A 14,384-nucleotide genomic window follows, 5' to 3' on the forward strand; every position below is an offset into this window, starting at 1 on the left:
AACCACCATTTCAAAATGAGGCTTATGTCCTTACTCTGGGCTTATGTCTTTACTCTGGGCTCAAGACCATGATGTATAATAAAGCTAGAATTAAATAGTCCCTTTGAACCATATGTATTGAGATCATATATCTACATGAAAATTCATCTTAGATTAAGTAAAATCCTTTTTTGAATACCCAAACAGAAATTATGGGCTTACATTGAGCAAATGCTTAGAAATCCTGCTAGGGCTTATTTTATGGGTAGGTCTTATTTTTTGGGAAACACGGTAGCCATATTGATGGCACTAGAAACCGCAGCTTTGAAATGAAGATGGCACCCTAGTTATTTTTCTAGTTATGTGGCAGGTATATGGCTGACTAGCTTTAATTTCCTTGGACATAAAGAAATGTCTTCCATGCAGTAAGCTGAATTTACCTTGGTTAATATTTGCCTTCAGCAGGCTGTGTAGGAAAAAAGAAAAGGCCTAATGTCTACAGACAACCACACCAGATCCACATTCATTTCACACATATTTCCTGATCATGAAGTGACGTGTCACCACCTCCTGCATCCACAAATGTACAGAAATGTTTAAAACACAAAATATCAGAAATATAAGAAGCAGCATCATGTTTTCAACCTTCTGTTTGTCTCTGCTTATGTTCCCAGGAACTTTCCTCTAAAAATGCAGCCTTTTATTTATTGGCCCATCAGTGATATAAATATGCACTGTTTTTTTTTTTAATGTCCAAACAGGATTGATATGCTCAGAAAAAAAAAAAAAAAGAAACCCTGAAGAGCAGCTGCAGGCAATTCATTCTGAAAAGCAACCCTATTTTGAAGCTGTTGTGCATCACAAAATCCTTTAAAATGAACTTTTCAAACAGAGAAAAACTCATTTTCTTTTCTGTCAGAAGATGCATGGATAGCATTCTCTTTTATGATATTAAAGAAAACACACATAATGAAAGAGAAGCCAAATTAATGCCACTTATTAGAAAATCTGCATCCTTTATTTGAGAAACCATTAATATTTATTCCATGAGAACTTAAAAAATGGGCTTGAGAAGGGTTGAAATAAGAGCACTAATAAAAGGCCATAAAAACAGACAGGGAATAATCCCAAGGAGAAGGTGCATGGCAGCTGTAATGACCGTACCAGAGGTGGGGAACCTGTGGCCTTAAGGCCACATGTGGCCTTTTAAGTCCTTAAGAAAGGCATACCTCTAACCTTTGCTAAGTAAAGACAAAGTTATAAAATCTAACTAAAATGTTATAAAAAAAACCCAAAAAACATTTATGAGTGTCGGGCAGGTGGGGGGAGGGGATGGGTTTATATATATACATTATAAGTGCATTGTGCATTGTCGGGGGCATGGACACGCTTGAAGCTCTGACTCGAGGAGGGAAGGCAATAGCAATGTATATAACCTTAACATATGTACCCCCATATTATGCTGAAATAAATAAAAAATAAATAGAAAAAAAGAGTGGCCTTTTGACTGAACCCAACTCTTACAGAGCAAATCCTTTTATTTTTATTAATATAGTTTTGTTCATCTTCTCTGTTTTTATTTTATTTTTAAAATGAACATATTTAAAATACCAAAGCATAAAATAAGTTTTAATGAAAAAATCCTCCCAGATTACTGGCACAATTAGAACATCAGTAAGCCAAAAAGGCTAAATTGATGGTTGCAGTGCTCATGATTTAGTCCTAACTTCCCATCTGACTGGCACCACTACTGCACGAAGCTGGTTGGTGAGAGTTTATGGGGTCAAGTACACCAGTCTGTTATCAGTTTTTGACAACTGTGCACTGTGTTTCTGTTTGAAGTGGAATTTGTGAATAATTGCACAGTTCATCAGCATTATCACACTCATAAGGACCACAATTATTTTAAATTGGAGAGGTGCAAAAGATTGTATCGCAGAAATGAAAAGATGAAAAGCAAAAGCAAAGACAATTCTTTCAAGCAACAATAAGACCTGGATAATGCCACTGAAGCAACTTATAAAATAGCTTATATAGTCAGGAAAAAGGGGAAGTCATTCAATGATGTAGAAATTGTGAAAGAATGCATTGTTGAAATTGTAGGATGCTTAGACGCTGATAACATTTCAAACTACAAACAACTACCTCTTTTAAGGAAAACCATAACTGATCAACAGCATGAACTAGCCTTCAACCTAATAGAAAAACTTCATGCAATACTTCCAAAGGAAAATACACCTTATTCAATTGTTTTGGATGAATCAACTAATACTACAAACTTGGTGCAGGTTTTATACTTCATTCAGGTCATGACAGAGGATTTTCTTTGCTACAAAGTTATTCACTTTGGGCACTCGTGGGAACAGAACACGGGGCATAGATATCTTCATGATCTTTCAAGATAAATGTTGTAAAGTTGGACTGAATTTGGTAAATTTAGAGACTGTATGTATAAATGGTGCACCTTCCATAATAGGAAAACATGAAGGGCTTATTGCACAGATAAAAAAAGTATTAGCAGATCCATATGCTCTCATTTCTTTTCATTGTATCTCACATCAGCAAAATATATGTGCTAGAGCTACTATTTTAAGTGATACTTTGCAACAAATTACAAGTATTGTTAAACTATATGCATGCAAATACAACACAGCATTGTCAGTTTATGTAACACGTTAAAGTTGAATGAGGAGCTACTGAGGTATTCAGTGTGGACTTGCAGTATCATTCTAAAGTGTGTTGGCTATCACAGGGACAAGTGTTAGCCAAAGTTTTATCTCTGCAAGAACAGATGGTTAAATTTTATGAAGAATGGAATCAGCATTGTGAATTATTGAAAAAATATTTTTATAGGAATATAGCATTTCTGTGTGATATCATGTCAAATCAAAACAACTTAAATATTTCTTTGCAAGGTAAAACTATTAAAAGTCGATATGTGATACGCGGCAAAAAATTCCAAGTATTTCAAAAATAGCAATATTTTTCCAAAGCACTTCTTCAAAAGGAAATTTCAGATGAACTTTTTCCCCAGTTAGCAAAGGTCATTGATGAGCAGGATAATATATGCCAATCATTTGAAGGTTGCACAGCTGTTACAGACCTATTAATTGGAGAATACAATGAAAGGTTCACTGACTTTGAGAATCATGACATCACACTCAAATTAGCATTTCAGCTTTACCAAGTTGATATCCTCAAGGCACCTAAAGAACTATAGGTGGAATTGATTGAGCTCTCAGTAGATGGCATTTTGAAGTTGTTGTTTGATACTAAGAAAGATCCAATTGAAATATGGGAAAAATGCAGTAGAATACACCCACCCCTTTGGCAATACACCCTAGAAAATGCTTTCTTGCTTTTCAACCACTTATGGCTACGAATGTGCATTCTCCTACCTAACCCAAATCAAGATGCCCTAAGGTCACAAACGACTGACACCCATCTAGAGGATCAACTGAAACTGTGGACCTCCAAGCTGCAACCAAACATTCAAATGCTTTCTCCAACAAAAAGCAGACACAACAAAGGCATTAAAAAGTTAGTTAACTTTAAAATTAACAATAGTTTCCATTGTATGAAATTATTAAGTACATAGTAGTTAGATTTTTACAAAATAATGTGCATTTTAAAGTATATCTGATTGAAGTTTCTTGAATGCAGCCTTATTTGATTACAGCTAAATTAATGTGGCCTTCCAATACGAAAGTTTCTCTACCCCTGAACTGTACATTACAACTAGATTTGAGTATTATATTTTAAAAACCAAACAAATAAGAACAAACCCTTCAAAAATATACAAGTTACTATTGTTTACTTAATTATTTAATCTAATTTTCTATTTAAGCTATTTAGTCCTTTTTAGTTTATTGGTAAATATCTCCTCTCTCAATGACATAATGTTTAGAGATACTTTTTGCCTGAGAGCGTGATATTAATATTTATAACCCAGGGCCACTAAATGAACTTAAATAGTATTCAGGATGCTTTGTTAACTCAGAAAAAGGATGAATGTATTTTAGAGATATCTCTGTCAAAGTGGTCCTAGTCAGTGGTGTGGGCAAGTCGCTGGCCCCAGCATGCGTCTCTTCCCAACTCCAGGGTCAGTGACATCACGTGGGCAATGCACCATCGCAACACACCATGTAGGGACTATCTGCAACATGGGAATCAGGAAACGCTAAAAAGCAGAGTTTGCTTGTTTGTTTTGAGAACCTATTGTTCAACCATTTACCTGCACATCACTGAATGTGACACCTAGAGAACACAGTGGTTGTGGCTCAGGAGAGCAGTGAAAGGAAGTCACCAAAGTGTGATATACATCAATAGAAAGCAGCCAGTCCAGAGGACACCTGAGGGTGGAGGGCTGAAAGAGGGTATCTGCAGAGACCCCGGAGCAAAGAGAACGAGTGACACATTTATAGAACTTGAGGCTTAAATAAAGGTAGAGAAATCAAGAAAATACAGGATTTTTCTTGCTCCAGAGAGAGGATGCTCCAGAGAAAGCAAAACCAACCTGTCATCAGTTTAAAACAGAACGGAAAACAGACTTAAAGAAAAATGCAATCATTTCTAAGGGAAAGCTAAAGTAGGTAAGACTCTGGAAGCTATAAAGACTATGAAGGAAAAAGAATATGTTTCTTTTCCTAGGAAGTTAAAAAATCAAGACAATCAGGATCTTAATAAAAAGGAAGGCAGGCAGTAAAGGACAAAGGAAGGCAGGAAGAAAGGAAGGAGAAAAGGGAACCAAATCAACTGTGCACAGAAAGGATGGTTCAAAAGTACTAAAAAAAAAATTAAATTGGGGCATGATTTTAAATATAAGTATATAAAAACCATTAAAACATTCTCTTTGTGTGGAACAGGGAAGGCAACTTTGGAGCTGCAGTAGAGTAATGTAACCTTAGCTCATGCTAGGCACTGCCTGAAAAATATTCCACACTCATTGTAATATAAATGTTGTATTGAATTATAACTTTCAGAATCAAATTGTAATCAACTTGAAAGTATTCATTATGGTTATGAAACAAAATGTAAGTGTAATTTGATCATACAAAATATACCTGGTAGAGGTTGGAGTAGGCTGTGTGTTCTTTCTATATTCTGTGTGTTATGGCAAGGAGAAGGGGGTATGTTTTAAAATTCTTTCTGCAGGGTCAGGCATTTCTTTACAAGGCTACAAGGTGAAAATAATGTTTCCTATAAATCTATGACTCATTAACCATGACCCACATTAACTACCTATACTTCCAATAACTCAAGAAGTGTCTCTGTTTCCTTATTTCATGCCCAAGCAATATCTGTAGAGACAAAATACAGTAGGTTTCTTATTGATCCATATATTACTATTAATGCTTCCCATGGTATTTTGCATAATTGCTCATAATAATTATTCCTAATTGTGAAAATTAATTTACAGTTAACTAAAGAGCTATAAAACTTTAGGTGACCGGACATATTCCTTGGCATTTATCTAGCCTGGCTCTACAGGATCAGCTTCTGCCCAAACAAGAAATGAGGAAGAAGTCTCATTCTTAAGGAGTAAATACCCTTAGAGATTCAATGTCATAATAAGAAAAGTGAACTACCTTCTACTCTTGTTCTGCTTGGACATTTCTCCTACTCACTAGAAATATACATAATGAAAAATATCAGAACAGGGTTACTTGTGTTGGCAGAATCATAAGAAAGCATTTGATCAAACCGCGGTGTCATGAAAGACTGTGAAGTTAAAGTGCATTGTATGACTTCTAACCTCTTCTGTGTAACCTATAGCCTAGGAATTCATGTAGTAAATATTTTATAACCATGAAGGATCAATTCTTTCCCTAAAGTGGGAATTTAAAAGCTCTGACTAATATTGTTATCTAAACCGACATTTCCAGGCCATTTCAGACAAATTTGGGGTTATTGAGCAGGTGTCTGTAAGTCTGGAAAATCCATGCAGCCCTCAGCTCTACCCCCACTTCCTCTGCTCTAAAAATTCTTATCCACTCACCTCCCAAGGGGCTTCTCATGCCTAACTTCTGATTGATTGATTGTTTGGTTATGCCTAACTTCTGTGTATCTTGGCATGGGCAAGGCCAATTATGATCTTATATTTTAAACTGTAATTTGGAAATATTTTTTCAGGGCTCTGAAAAGAAAGGCTCAATGGCATTTGTGTTATGACCCCATTTCATAGTGTCATACTTCAAAGAGCCCTGACACCCTGGAGATTTAGCATGATGCCAAAGCAGGCACGACTCTGGAGAAGTTTCTATGTGTCTCTAAGCAGATGGGAAAGTCTTATGATGTGCCCAGACCTTGAGATGGACCCAGGAATTCTAGACCTGGCTTGCTTATGATGTGGTTCATCCAGTAAAGGCAGGAATAGTGTTAGAGGCTTCCCTGTTTCTACATAGTTGTCATATTATATTTGGTAGGGGTTAGATGGCAAAGTCTATGGCAGTGAAACCAGAAAAAAATCTTTAGTGAAATGAATAAAGTCAAATAAAATTCAAAATAATTGCATATACCACCTCCTTTTTCCATTGCTTGATTTTTAGTACCATCTCCAGTGGTCTGAATGGCCATTAGTGCTTATGTAACTGAGTGAAGTGGAATACGAGTGCTCAGGAGAACAGTATTTTCCTTAATGCCAAGTGTGACTGTCTGAGTTTTTCCCTGAACCAGCTTCACTAGGTGAAGCAACTGTCTCCAGGGCATTTGAAAAGGCCGCATGAACTCTGTCTGTACATTTTGAGTCCCTGTATCTCAAGGAAGTTGAACAGGCATTTCCTACTCTTATAATTTGACAATGAGGGTGTAAACTATTTTGTCAAATAAACAATATGGGATCTGAGAAAACAGTCACATGTTATACTGCAAATCTGTGTTTTGAGGAAATAAAGAACTATGAGTCATATATCAAAGAAAATTTTCTGTTAAAAGAGGAATAGACATTACAGTATGAATAGACAGATTTATGGAGGCTGAGTGGAAAGAGTACATGTGAAGGGCATCTATGTACCACAAATTCACTCAGGAGAGTTCTTTATAATATATCTTGTGCACTGACTCAGCATAATCAAATGGTACAGTGACAATTATTTTCACCAACTTTTCAATATGTCAGAGAATAAGTGAATGCATTAAAGAAATGTTATAAAGTATGAGAAAATAATAATACTATGGATATGACATCATTTAGCACTTCAATTTTTCTGTAGTTTTAAACTAATTGATGCTAAGATAAGTAGGATAAATATCTTATCTCTATTTGATATAAGAAACTCAGAACAATCAACTAATTACCCTCAGAGTTAGCACTATTAACTCTATGTCCTGATCATATCACTCTGAAATCATGCAACAAAATGAATATTGGTTAATAAAGTTAAATTCTGAAGTTAGCTTTATCCTAAGAGGTAGAAATAATATGGGAAGCATGGTGGTGTGTTCAATGATTTAACCCTCTTTCTTCTCTACCCCACCCACTGTTAGATGGGACATTCCTTCAATCCTTCAGATGGGGCAAGTTGCACCTTTCAGAGACTTACCAGCTCTGCTATCTTGGTCAACTTGCAGTTTCCTCATCAAAAGTAAATAATAGTAATTTTTGATTTGCTTATAAATATTAAGATATGCACATCAAGAGCATAGGTGGCAGTTAGTAAGTAGCAACAGTTGTGTATTAATTTTCTATTACTATTCCAGTACTCTTAACAAATTACCAGAGCTTACATTAGCTTATTATTTCCTATAGTTCAGAAGTCCAAAATAAGTCTCAGTGGGCTAAAATAAAGGTATTGGCAGTGCTGTGTTCCTTCTGGAGGTTCTAGGGGAGATTTCTTTTTCTTGGCTTCTCCAGCTTCTAGAAGCTGCCCACATCCTTTGGTGGGTGGCCCTTTTTATCTATCTTCAAACGCAACCACAATGGGTTGAGCCCTCATACCATCATCCCCCTGTTTCCTTCTCACCTATCTCCTTTCACTTATAAAGACCTTTGTAATTACATTGGGCTCTCTTGGATAATCCAGGAAAATATCTCCATCTCAGGATCAGCTTAATACTTGATTTCACTGTGATATTAATTCCCCTTTGCCACGTGAGGTAATGTATTCATGTGTTCTTGTGATTGTGGTGTGTATATGTCTGATAGCCAATGTTCTGCCTATCAAGTAGTTGATGCCTCTGGCCCTCTTATCTCAGGGTTCTCTTGGTGATGGCATCCTGTCCTGTAGTGGGGACGTGTACAGGTCTCAGCCAGGCCCCGAAGCAGTCTAGGAAGAACCCAGAGCCTCCTCTGTCCTCTCACCCCTTGAAAACCACATCTGAGATAGTGTCACTCTCTATTCCAGCTCCTGCTCTGACCAAGCCCATTCCTGAGGGGAGCAGATTTCTCCCACACCCTCTGGGACACACTGGAAGGTTTCTTTCGGGAATAAATTCATTGAAGTAGCGTTACAATTCAAAATTCGTGACATAGATGTTAGAATTTTGATTAAAGGTATTGGGACTTTGTAAATAAAGGTAGCCTTAACTCCATAAAAGTACCTATAAAGCATTATAAATAAGACATAATGAGAAAGAAAAGATAAATATTTCCAGTATATATGCTAGAGTGTATATATCACATATCCCAGTAAAACCCCATTTGAAATGAAAATACTATGAATAAGGCCTCATTCTTTGCTTAGAGAAAAGCACTTTCATGTCAATCATGAGGAAAATCATCTGGGCTATGTAAGTCTAGTGATACTTAATGACCAACAGCAACATTCAGCACTTACGTAGCAATTTTTATCTTCAGGCCACTCTGCCAACATTAATTGAATTCCAGATGCTCTTTTTCAAGAGGAATCAATTGAAAGAAAAATAGTAGTTGGTCTCTCTATAGTACGGGACAGTATGTTTTGTGGTGGCAGGCATTATAAAAATCACATGATAACAGATGATTTTAGAAAGAGAAGTATTATGTTATATATATAGTTAATATAATGTGGGAAGATTGAGAGGCAAGAATATTAACAGAATATTAACAAATACTTTTAATCCAGCCATCAGAATGTACTCAGCTATTTCCTTTTAGATTCAGTTTTATGAATCTAAAATCATTAATTTATTTTTTCTTTCTTTGTTCATTAATTCATCTATTCAACAAGTACCATTTACAATTGCTATGAGGTAGGCTCTGAGGGAACAAAGGTGAATGGCAGAATCTTTTGCCTGGAGGAGCTATTTCCCACTCTCGTGGAGAAGAAAGACAAAGATCAAATAATTATAATATTAATAAAATATTATATATGCTATCATGGAGGAGTATTCAAAGAGCACAGGGCAAAGTGTTTTAACCTCTGCCTGACATGACTAGCATATTCAAGACACCTTTACAAAAAGGTTGCTATTGAACATGATTCTCAAAGAATGGTCAAAGGTTTTCCAGCTGAAAAAGGCAAGGACAGAATAAATAAAGCTAAAGGCAGAGCAAAGCATCTCAAAAAGCTGTGAAATGTCTGATGTGCCTCTGAGACAAATGATTTAAAAATATAGATGGCCCCCAGCTTACGATGGTGATGGTTTGACTTAGGATTTTTTGCTTGACAATGGTGCAAAAGCAATCCACATTCAGTAAAAAACATACTTCAATTATCCATACAACCATTCTGCTTTTCACTTTCAGTATAGTATTCAATAAATTATGAGATCTTCATCACTTTAGTGTAAAATAAACTATGTGTTAGATGATTTTGCCCAGCTGTAGTCTAATGCAAGTGCTCTAAGCACATATAAGATAGGGTAGGCTAAGTTATGATGTTCAATAGGTTAGGCATATATAGCATTTTTGACTTAACACGTTAACTACCATGAAAGTTGTATTTAACTCACTCTAGTTTTGACCCTGGGGCTGAGTGAAGAACATATAAAATCTTATTTGTTGATGCTCTTATTGTTAAAATTAATATTGGCAATTTAATTATAAAAACGTGGATTGAATGAATAGAAGCCATTAAATTTCATTTTTCTTTTTATGTTTACCTTTAAATAACACTCAGAGTTTTTATTCTGTTTTTGTAATAAAACACTGTGGCCCCAAGGAAAAGTTTCTGGGTTTTTTTGTGGCAGTCAACGTGTTACAATATTTTCAACTTATGATGGGCTTACCAGGACATAACCCCATTATAAGTCGAGGAGCATGTGTTTTCAATTTTAGCTCTATTAAATTTAAGTCCACTTTTTGGAATTTATCTTAATTCTACAAGTTGTAGAGGCAACCTCATGTAGTGTTAGACACACAGACTCCTGAGCCAGACTGCCTACTTTCAAATCCTGGCTCTGCCTCTTATACTGTCATGTGATCCTGAGCAACATCCTTAAACTCTGTGCCTTGGCTCCTGCTCTGTAAAATCAGGAAAATAACAGAGACTACTTTACTTGTTCTTTTGCTGACTAAATGAGTTAATATATATAAGACACTTAAAATCATTCCTGGTGCACGTGCGCACACACGTGTGCATATATATGCATATATACACATATATATTAACACATGCATACAAATTGACATGTTTCCTCTTATATAAAGACACTCAAAAAAGTGTGTTTATTATGGGGGAGATTGGAAGTTGTCTAAATATTTAATATTATGGGATACTAAAAGTATATGTTGCTACTATCCATACAATGAAATACTATGTGCCATAAAAAATAATGTATATCAATATGTATTGATAAAAAATCTAATCACAATATATTATGTAGGAAAAAAATTGTATGCATGCATAATGGTATTTTATTTGATAACAAGATATTTACATCTACTAATTCAATCTTTTGAGACCCTTCTATGTGTATGAAATGCTTTGTGCAGCTGTGCATATAAATCATGTATGTGTGTATGTGTGTTTAGGTGTAGAAACATACATTGTATCCATCTGTCTAAATTATCTCTGAATAGTGAAATATTGGTCATTTAAAAATTATTGTCGTTATAATTTTTCTGAATATTTCAGTCAACAAACATGGATTACCTGTGTTAAGAAAAAGAGCTTTGCATGCTCTCTCTCTCTCCCTTTCTGTGTTTGTGAGTTATATCTCAACTCACAGTAGGAAATACATTCTGCATTTTCTACCACATACACACTGAAACAAATTATCAAGAAGCAATGCTTACTTTATTATGTGTGTCATAGTCTGGTCAATTTTGTTATATTTTGTTATATAATGCTAGCCTAGACCAGCTAAATTGACTTTCCAATTCACCAATGGAAAGGCCAAGAATTGGCATTTGCAAGATTTTGGTGTAGACACATGTGCTGGGAGGTGCCTTGTAAGGAGAAAAGAAGAATAAAGTATGTCTGGTCACAGACTTTGCGATTTACCTGGCAGAGACAGGAAAGCTGTTAAAGGATTTATTTCTGGCATAAAGGAGTTTCATAAACAGTATTATGCTTTAGAAAACCCCTGTGTCAGAGGTTTGGGGATGTTTTGATCTTGTTCTGTAGTGGGAGTAGGGAGGGATGGAGCTAAGGATGAGACTGGGACTAAAGGTAAGGAACATGGTAGAAGCTACTGCAGTCATCAAGTCACAGAAGAAACGGACCTGAACAAAGACCATGGCCAAGGAAATTTAGAAGAGGGACCTTGTGGAAACATTAAAGAATTAGAATCTGAAGGACAATGATCTGTGAAGCATGAAGAATAAAACAGGTTATAACTCTGCTTGTATTTTCACTCTAACCAAGGACAACTTGATGGATAGATACTGTAATAATCATTGAAAGTGGGGATGAAAATTATAGTTTTGAAGCTAATGTGCCTGAATCCCTATAAAAGATCTTACACAGCATCAGAATACAGATTCCAATGGTGAGCTTTCCTTTTTCCTTTGATTTAAGGTGAATTAAAACCTAGTATAGATGGACGACCTGTATATTGTGTACTTTGAGAGCCTCAAAGCAAGGAGTTTTGAACTTCCCTGTGAAGTTCAATATGGGTATGGAAGCCGTCTCCTTCCTGACTGTCAGTATGTGCACAGAAAAGTCAAGTGTTTTTCAATGCAAGTGAAACCAAATATAATTAGAATAATTCAAACAATAAATAAGTAGTGGGCATAAAACATACTGTAAAGAAACTCAAAGCCTGCTAAAAATAACTTTTGGGTTATTCACTAACAGGGATTATTTTAATCAGTACTTCTCTTATATCAACCCTGTTAGTTTACCTAAACACAGAGGATTTCAAGCTGTAGAGTTTAATTATGGGAATTGAGGTTCTTATAATTAAGTAAAATTTGGAAATAGTTCCTTTGGTGGCACACATTTAATAAAAATAATCTTACATTTCACCAATAGGTTTTCATTAAGGGAAGAAGTTTTGATACTTGTTTTCTAGTAGCACTGAAGACACTGATATACCCATAAAATAAACCATTCCATAAAAAAACTAGGGGATGAGTATTCTCGCTCCTTCTTTCATACTAACTAAATAATACTCCAGTTAAGAATTTCACAAAAATCGATCAGAAGGATATAATCTGTTAATATTTGCTCAGGGATGTCCCTTGATCTCAAAGAGGGTCATTTCATCATTTGATTCAGCTTTTAAGTATCTCACCCTTGCCAGAAATTATCCCAAACCCAACTGCTCCAACCTAACTCTTCCTCCTTCTAACTACCAAGCAAAGCCAACTTTAAAAAATGCAGCTATAGCCCACGAATAGCTCAAGCTAGGAATAAGGCAACTATTTTAGCAAAAGCCCAAAGTGCCAATTTGTTACAGAACAGCAGTTAGATTGAGTTTCAACCCTCCAGTGGAGCCAAAATGGATCTGAGAGCACTAAAGCTGAATCCCTAGGCTGGGTGACCTATACAATCCCACAAACTGCTGGCGGGAACATGCCTGCCATGGCATTTAAGAATCTCGTGGTGGTTTTGCGTAAATGGCAACCCAGCATGAGAAGACAGAAGAGAGGGTTATGGGCCAAAAGTTTCTTCAAGGACCTTTCTCATTTATATTTGTAGTAGAGACCACCTACAAGAAGTCCTCTTTTAAAAAAACACACCTTTAAGCCGGGCGCGGTGGCTCACGCCTGTAATCCTAGCACTCTGGGAGGCTGAGGCGGGCGGATTGCTCAAGGTCAGGAGTTCGAAACCAGCCTGAGCAAGAGCGAGACCCCGTCTCTACTATAAATAGAAAGAAATTAATTGGCCAACTAATGTATATATATATAAAATTAGCCGGGCATGGTGGTGCATGCCTGTAGTCCCAGCTACTCGGGAGGCTGAGGCAGCAGGATTGCTTGAGCCCAGGAGTTTGAGGTTGCTGTGAGCTAGGCTGACGCCACGGCACTCACTCTAGCCTGGGCAACAAGCGAGACTCTGTCTCAAAAAAAAAAAAAAAAAAAAAAAAAAAAAACACACACCTTTAAAGTACAAATTTTCAGCAAGAACTAAATATTTCATTTGGGAATGAAATTAAATGTTTCCTCTTCAGAAAATAACATAGAAAAAAAAAACACCCTAGTACATGTCAAAGTATTTAAGCTATAGAGAAGCCATTTCTTTTTGAAAATTAGAATGTACGATAGACATTTAAATAACAAAATAGTTGGTGGCATTAGTATGCTATTGCTGTTCATATCCTGGAAAAGGCAAACCACTGAAAGTTGCAGTCAACCACCGACAATGGAATATGTCCTTGGTTGTAGAACTAGTGAAAACCTCAATGATCGAGGTGTTTCTGGTGTAAACTTGCATTTTACTTTCTTTTTTTTTTCCACCCTTATCATTAACTAATAGCTATGATTTAACGTGGTGAAATAGCCTTCATCAACTTTCTTGGAGTATCTTTACTGTTCAGAGTCTCAAGGGACAAACTCTTTTAATATGCTTACACTTTGGACATTAGAATGTTTCACAAAAGACCAGTAAAGCTTGATCAACCCCTTAGTTTTCAGGGTTTTTTTAGACAAGTGTACAGACGGGCTCAATATAACACAAGTGATTATAAGATCCGTCTTCTGGCTCCTCTTCTAGTGACAAGGATTGCACAAGTGTTATTTTTTTGAGCTCTGATGCAGCTGGTCTACAGAGGATACACTGCCAACACCCTGATGTTTTATCTCCATCCAATCCATGCCCTGCTGCTAGCGAGGATCCATACTTGTAAAATCCTTTATAGAATAATGATTTTTCTCACAATATCAAGTGTAGTAAGTATAATTAATTACTGTTCCATACTTCAGCCTAAAGTATAGTTAATATTACAAAAAAGCATATTTACAAGAAAACACATTTAATATATGATGTTAAGTAACTAACATATTGGTCCTTATTTAACTTTAAAATATAAAGCTTTTTGGACTAATATTTTTACAAATCTATTTCCATTTCTTATAAAGTTAGAGGAAAGAGAGAGAACTA

The 14,384-nt window shown here is 36.0% G+C and overlaps 1 protein-coding gene across 1 annotated transcript in view; it reads right to left on the minus strand.

The window, feature by feature from the left end:
• NKAIN3 (sodium/potassium transporting ATPase interacting 3) overlaps nucleotides 1-14,384 on the minus strand; it is a 671,237-nt gene that overhangs the window by 331,780 nt on the left and 325,073 nt on the right. The gene's annotated exons all lie outside the window — the stretch shown is intronic.

Source organism: Microcebus murinus, chromosome 7, assembly GCF_040939455.1.
Source record: "Microcebus murinus isolate Inina chromosome 7, M.murinus_Inina_mat1.0, whole genome shotgun sequence".
NCBI lineage: Eukaryota > Metazoa > Chordata > Mammalia > Primates > Cheirogaleidae > Microcebus > Microcebus murinus.